General features: G+C 43.5%; 1 protein-coding gene across 1 annotated transcript in view; it reads left to right on the top strand.

The window, feature by feature from the left end:
- Nucleotides 1-4,481: 4,481 nt before the first annotated feature.
- Nucleotides 4,482-7,484, top strand: part of MRAS (muscle RAS oncogene homolog) — a 65,112-nt gene continuing 62,109 nt past the window's right edge. Inside the window, exons 1-2 of the mRNA XM_048485779.1 lie at nucleotides 4,482-4,499; nucleotides 4,762-4,861. The gene's annotated coding sequence lies outside the window, so the exon portion shown is untranslated. The remainder of the gene's footprint in view (nucleotides 4,500-4,761; nucleotides 4,862-7,484) is intronic.

Genomic DNA, 7,484 nt, shown 5'->3' with positions numbered 1-7,484 from the left:
CGCACTGATGTGGGTGCCCGCTACACCATCACAAGTGACAAATGTGCTGGTGGAAGGGGCAAATATCTAGCTGGCTGGGCATTGTGCAGCTCCTCAGTGCCTGGTCCCAGAAGAGCCCACTGCTCTGAGGGTCTGTTGGTATAGAACTCTACTTCGGTGCAGCTGGCAGCAGGCCAGGGGCATTTTTGGGAGTGGAGCCAACTTTAGTCAGCTTCCAAAGGGCTTTCAGACTGGGAAGGTCCACTCCCAGCCTGCTGACTTACACCTCTCAAAAGGGTGATGTAAGTCTATTTTGTCCAATAGGCAATTTTTAAGCAGCTAGGAGTTTTCTTGCTTTTTGTGTCACCTGAAAGCCCCTTGGAGGCAGTTCGGCAGCACAGGAGTGGTGCCATCTCTGGCCACTGTGTCCTCTGGACTGGGCTGTAACTCTGCTTAGGATGGTATCCATAAATCTCCAAGCTGACCTATTTAAAAGATAATATCACCACAGCATAATATTACCATAATTCCAGCACAATGTCATGTCAGAGGTCCCATGATGTTGATGTGACATTGGAATAATGATGCTGGTGTCAGCTTGGCAGCTTTGGAAGAGTAGAACAACTGGGGTCCTAAATTCTCTGATCCAGCCCTTCCAGCAGCAATAACATTACCAGCAAAGGAGCAATATAAAACGATGTCTATTTAGCTTAACAAGAGGAAAACATAACTGCCTTCCCATTCCCTCTTGCCTCGCCTATGCCATTATAGTGGAACATAAGATTCCAAATTACTGTGCAGCCAATCACAGCTCCTTCTGATTTTCTGCTATTAAGATAGTTGCTGGCCAAATGACAAGCTGCCCACCAAGTGGGGCTCCAACTTATAACCCCTATTTCTTATATCAGTGACTTTCTCTCCAGCAGTGATCTACAGGATAGATAACAGGGATGCATCTGTGAATCTGTAGTTGTCTTCTCTTGTTGCTTGGACTAGTGACTCTGTTCCCCTCGTCTTGAAAAAAAAGCTCCATCCGCTTTTTGGTTATTATTCTCCTAGTGTGACTTAAATTATCATAAGGGGTTTTTTTTGGGGGGGGGGAGTTAATCTTCTCCCAAGTCAGCTGTGAAGGTAGTGTGATAATTTGCTTGGACTTTCCATGCTTCAATCTACATAGCAAAAGGGTAACTTTATGAAGAATTTCTGGAGATTTTGGGGGTGAAGCCAGGGGAGGGATGAATTTGGCGAGAAGCGGGACCTCAGCAGGAATATAATACTGTAGATTCCACCCTCTTTCATTTACTCCAGGGGAACTGGTCTCTGTGGGATGAAGACTTGCATAATTCTGGGAGAACTTCAAGCCTCACCTGGAAGTTGATAACCTTCCACCCAATCCTTTGTTCAGGGGTACCTTGAGTACCTCAAATAAGGTAAACCACATAACATTAGATGGACCACAGCTGAAGATGCTTTACTGCATTTTGTCCTGCTTTGTGCGTACACTATAGGGCATGATGATGATCCAGAGATGTGTTAACTTCACTGTGTATGAACTGAGTCTTTCTGTGTGTGACTAACATGGTGGCATCATCAGCATAGTGATTCATGATTGACTGCAATAGGTGCTGCATCCTTGGTTACATACAGTAATAAGGGGTTGTTGTTTTGGTAATTTCCCCATTGAAATAACATAGGTAATATGCTACAGCTACTCTAGCATCATCAGGATGCCAATGTAACAAGTCCTTAAGACTGGGCTGCTATTTGCTCCATTCTAATAAAAACAGATTAAAAATGAACATCTTGACTATCTGGAAAACCCTTATTCTTACATCAATAATAAATGGGTGCATTCAACTTCAACATATGCTTCTCACAATGCTCTGACAAATTATTTCCATTATTTTCTGTGCTGTTATATGACCAATGAGTTGTGTATTCTGTATGTAAATGTATTTCTTATGAGTCACATGTTATTACAATTAAAGGCCACTAGATGTCTTCTTTTTCTTTCTACTGCATGAGAAGGCGCCAACAAAGTAAGTTTTCATAGCAACCCTGAAATTTTTATAACTGGGTTTTTTACATTTTTAATTTCATTTTAGCAAATATATATTAATATGACATGGGCAAAGAAGTTCTGTCTTGGCTAAATATTCTGCAGTGGTGAAAAGCAGTTTCATAACTTATTTTTAACAAGATTATAAAATGAAAGCATTTCTCTAAAAATAGGCACCTCTCACTAGGATTCAGAGAACAAGGCAGACAGAAAATGAAGCTGGAATGACCATAAAACAGCAGTGCATTATTCTGCATGTGCGGAAGGGGTCAAAGTGGTTTTCAATGCTGCTATAGTCTTTCTGAATCGTCTTTCTGGGTTAGGACTGGGAGGGTCTGGTAGGATTCAGAAAGGGATGCTTGATAGACTGCTGTGTGACCTTCAAGGCTCTATCTTGTCCCTGATACTTTTCGACATTTTTATGAAACTGCTGAATGAGGCCATCTGGAGATTTTGGTTGGGCCATCCTCAGTCAGTCATGCTTCCAGCTGATCCCAGGGAAGCTATAGGGTCGCTCCCCACTTACCTCTTCGTGTGCAACTCCAGAGCCGCCCCGCTACCGGAAGCCCCAGCGGCTTATGACCACGGAGACTTACTGGTTCCCTACTCATTTGCCATTAAGGAAAGCCAACGCGGGCAGCCAAGAACGGGAGTTTCTTGCGGGGAATAGAGGCAATGAAGCCGCTACATACGCTGGCACAGGTGTGCGCCATGGAGGGAGGGTGGGCCTCCGCATTTACTTCTGGCTGGGACGCAGGTCGCTTTTTTGATAGGCCCGGATGTCTGCACGCCATCATCAGAAACGCGCTGGAAGCTGAAGCATTTGTTTGAGACGCCTCCCGCACATGCTGACGCCAGCATAAAAAATAAAGTGAAAATCAGTTCTTGCCGCCGGCCACCGACTACTTGTCTGGTCTGGTCTGCAGCACCTCCGCCAGTGAATTCAGTAAAACTAAATTCGCTGTGAATTTGCAGCAATAAAACCGCTAACAAAGCGAACAATATCGCCACCGCCACGCTGGGTACCATCGCCTCTAACGCTCTTCATGTGGCTTCATTCCGCTGCGACTGACGTGTGCTTCCTCAAACAAAATGGAGGATTCTTTCCCCTGGATTTGACACATTCCGGGCCCACTTCCACTCACTTCCTGCCAAGCGCGTGGGCCAAAATGCTGCTGTTTTTTGGGGAGTGATTCGACGTTTGGTGGAGGAGGGAAGAGCTGCAATTTAGCCGAGTGGACGCTTGGGAGGAACCGGCCTCCCGTCTGAACGCGAGAAAACCCCCTAATGTGGAGTGGGGATGTTCATAGAATCCTGAACTGGTGCTTAGAGGTAGTTCTAGTTCTGGAGGGGTTGAGAGGAGAAGAGAAGAAGAGTTTGGATTTATATCCCCCCTTTCTCTCCTTTAGGAGACTCAAAGGATCTTACAAATCTCCTTGCCCTTCCCCCTTCACAACAAACACCCTGTGAGGTGGGTGGGGCTGAAAGAGCTCCGAGAAGCTGTGACTAGCCCAAGGTCACCCAGCTGGCATGTGTGGGAGTGCATAGGCTAATCTGAATTCCCCAGATAAGCCTCCACAGCTCAGGTTCCTCCAGATTAGATACACGAGCTCTTAACACTCCTACGCCAATATACTAAAACTTAATCTTAACAAGATTAAGATGGAAGTGCTACTGGATAGTGGAAGATCTAGACCATATGAGATAACCCATTGTAGACAGTTTCATTCTGAAGCAACAGGTCCACAGTTTGTGGGTACTCTTGAACTCTAGCCTACTGCTGGATAAGCAGATGGCAGCTGTGACCAGGAGTGTTTTTTGCTAAAATCAGCTAGTTAATCAACTGTGACCTTTCCTGGACAGAAAAGATATGGTCATTTGGATGCATTCCCTGTTTACATCTAAATTGCACTAACCATTCTTTATAGTACATGGCTGCTATAAATAGAATTGTCCAGAGTTCTATAAGTGGGGTGTGGAGGGAGGTTTTCATTGCATTTTAGTTGCATAAAGTCCAGTCATCTTCAAATCAGTATGCCATTTTTGTTCTCTAACTACAATAACGTTTAAAACAGCAGCGATCCCTGAACAGCGGAAACCCCGAAAATCTTCCACGATCTCTACTCGTTTTCTTCTCCAAAAAGATTGACATTGGTCGCCTTTCGCCTCCTTCCACGCCCTTTGTTTGACTATCGCCTCGAACAAGCCCACGTGTAAACATCTGAGTGCCCTGAACTGCGAAACAAATAAACTGCCACTGGATTCTGAAGTGCTTTTAAGGTGTCTCCGTCAAACCCTCCCGGCATCGGTCCACCTTAACAACCCGGTTCATTCGGAGCGGTTTGGTAGGACTAAACCATTTTCCAGACGGAGGTCTTTACACCCGATCAGCAAAGCCTCTTTTTGGGATTCTAGGGAAGCCGGGTAGCCGTTTAGCGCCCCAGATACGTTTTCCCAAAAGGTAGCTATTCAGTCAATGCATTAGCAAAAAAAAGAGGGGGGGGGGAGAAGCAATGAATACTTCCCCTCCCAAAAAAACCCACCCTGGATCAATTATATTTATAGCAGCCACGGCTGCACTAGAAAGAGTGGTGGGTTGCAATTGACTCTGCGGAGAGGCTGCTGTAGCTTTAAGAGCACAAAACGGGGCTGATTGGACAGAACTGGCAGGGGGTGGAGAGACTGATGGTGGGGGGCGTTATTGACTATCCTTTCTCTTCCAGAGGAATGGAGAGAGTTTAAGAGAAAAAGCCGCGGCCACTGGAGGCGGACAGGGGGCTTGTCCTGGGGCGGACAAGGCTTGGTCATCCCGGGTGTTTGGGGGTGAGTGGCTTTCATACTGAATGGAGTCCAGTGTTTGAATCGAATCCTCCGTTTATGGTCGAACTTAGTGGTTGTAAACTGCTGCTGTTTATATTGGCAAAGAAGGCGTCTTTTCCTTTAAGAAATGAAAGATAAAAAAATACTAGCCTGATCAGAATTATATTATTAAGCCATTGCCCTTCGGGAGTTGGCGAGGGGCTGGGGAGAAGAGTGTGTGGATGAAGAACTTTCCGAATGTGTTTGGCACCGCTTTCGTCCAGCCTCTTGCATCGTGTCAGCTCTGCCCTGCTTTTCTTGAAATGACAAGAGACAGATGCCACACTTGGTTGGGAAATAAGGATTTTTTAAACTGGCCGGCAGTGCAGCTTGTCTCATAAATAAAAGAGCATCATGCTTTTTTTTCCCAGAGAAAACTTTTCAATGGCAAACAGCAAACTTTGTTGTTGTTGTTGTTGTTATTTGTACTTAGATTTGCATGCGTACGTCTGTGCCACTGAATCTTGTCCGTGTTTCTATAGAAGGAAGACCCACTATGTTAAATGTGGCTTCCTTACAAAGTAAGCATGCATCAGCTGCAGTTGCTTGTCCTACGAATGCACATTTACAAGCTTTATGTATGAACACCTGCTATGGAAGGCATCCTTCGGATTCCACCTTTTACCAATCTGTATGCATCGCTCTTTGGAATAGAGATTATCTTCCCAAAAGAGAAGCCTTGAGCTACTGTTCAAACAGTATAATCAAAAGCTTAAAGAAACTGCTTCAGATAATGATGTTTTCATAATATGCTCTCATGCAATTTGCAACATGTTTACTGGCTCTGTGGCAGAAATACTGTCAGATGAGAAAGAGCAACAGAGAGTAAAGAGAAGTCCTAAACAGGTGTAAATCCCATTGAGTTTAAAAAGGTATATTCCTAGTCAAGCATGCATAAGATGACTGCCTGAATTTTTGAAGGAAAAGCCAATCTGTGGCAGGAAGTTGAATTAGTGTAAATATGCAACTCCATTTTCCTGTAGTACATTCCCTCACCCAGGTCAATACAGTGTCAAATGTGTACCTGAGTTGCTGCAGTCCAAAGTACTAGCTCAATATTGCAAAAGCATCATTGCTATTTCCATCACTGCAGCTAAAGCTGCTGGCCTGAAATCACTTAGTTATGAACAGTCTTACTGTCCTCAGCAGGCCTTCTGGGGAGTAAGTGTTTTCTAACAGTTCAGTATCTCATTTCAAAGGAGAAATTGACAACCAGGATTAGAAGGACAGGGCTTTTGGAGTGTTGTGGGGTTTCCAGGCTGTATGGCCATGTTCTAGTAACATTTTCTCCTGATTGGACATGCCATACAGCCCAGAAACCCCACAACACCCCAGTAATTCCAGCCTCAAAAGCCTTGGACAATAGACAGGGCTTTTAATTCCCAGTTGGTGTCTTCAATGCCTATTACAAGCTGATAAAGGGGACAGTTCTATTCCATTAAAATGAGACTTGCATGTGGCGAGTATGATCCAAGTTCTCACTTTACTGTAAGAACCTTAGTACTGTTTTTATTTCACTTATCCCTCCCCACCAATAACTTGGAGCGATATATATGGTTCTGTCTTTCCCATGTTATTCTCACAACTGAGAAAGTAACTATCCTGATATCATCCTACAAACCTGGATCTTACATATACTAGTACTGCACTTGAGCTGCTATACCACACTGTCTAATATAAAGTTTAAACAGAGTGACGTTACAGTCATAAACACACTTCCATGGGAGTACACTCAATTGAATAACAGGGCCTTACTTTTGAGTAAACCTGTTTGGGATTATTCCATGTGTAGGTCTTGGTGGGCAATATCCCCGCTGAGCCAGCCAAATGCCCAGAGGCATACTGGAGTATACATCCTCCCTTAGCAACATACTAAAATTTCATTAAGATACCGCTTCCCCCATCATCACCACCATCATTTATAATATGTAAAGGATTGTGGAAATGGAGAGTTCCTTGATATAAGCTAAATATAACAGATAGCAAATTTCCCAAGGCTGAGAAAGTTTGCACTGCAAGAGTTGAGGCTAAGTGATACCATGGAGTAGCAATTATAATCAGAATACATTACAATGAATGCTCAACAGCCTGTGTAATTCATTGGATAGAATATTGGAATGAGAAAACCTAGATTCTAATACCAGGTCAGCTACAAAATTCCCAGGTTGACCTTGGACCAGTCAGTATCTCTAAGCTCAACTTATCTCACTTGACTGTTGTGATGATAAAAGAGCACAACTCTGCATACTTCTAGAACCCCCTTGAAGGGTAGATATAATCAGAGACCCCAAATGAACCTCTTTGTTCTTTATTGTCTGTTGCAGAGAGGGCTTGTTCTGGGATTTTTTAAATTTTAAACCCCCCAACTATTATAGCAAATATTATTTTAAATAAATTTTAATATGCACATCTTAGAAACAGAGAGCATAAATAATTTAGTACCTCAGCTCAGCTAAATTCATTTGATCAAATCTACCCATATCAAATTAAAGAAAATAACATGTTTCAGATAATATAATGTCAGACCAGGTTTCACCAGAACTTTAAAAATGTATGTCAGGTTTTCAGTAATTTAATTAGGGGTGCT

The sequence above is a fragment of the Sphaerodactylus townsendi genome, linkage group LG02 (genome assembly GCF_021028975.2).
Source record: "Sphaerodactylus townsendi isolate TG3544 linkage group LG02, MPM_Stown_v2.3, whole genome shotgun sequence".
Classification (NCBI taxonomy): Eukaryota; Metazoa; Chordata; class Lepidosauria; order Squamata; family Sphaerodactylidae; genus Sphaerodactylus; species Sphaerodactylus townsendi.
Note: the sequence above shows the minus strand (reverse complement) of the source record. Positions and strands in the feature narration are given on the sequence as shown.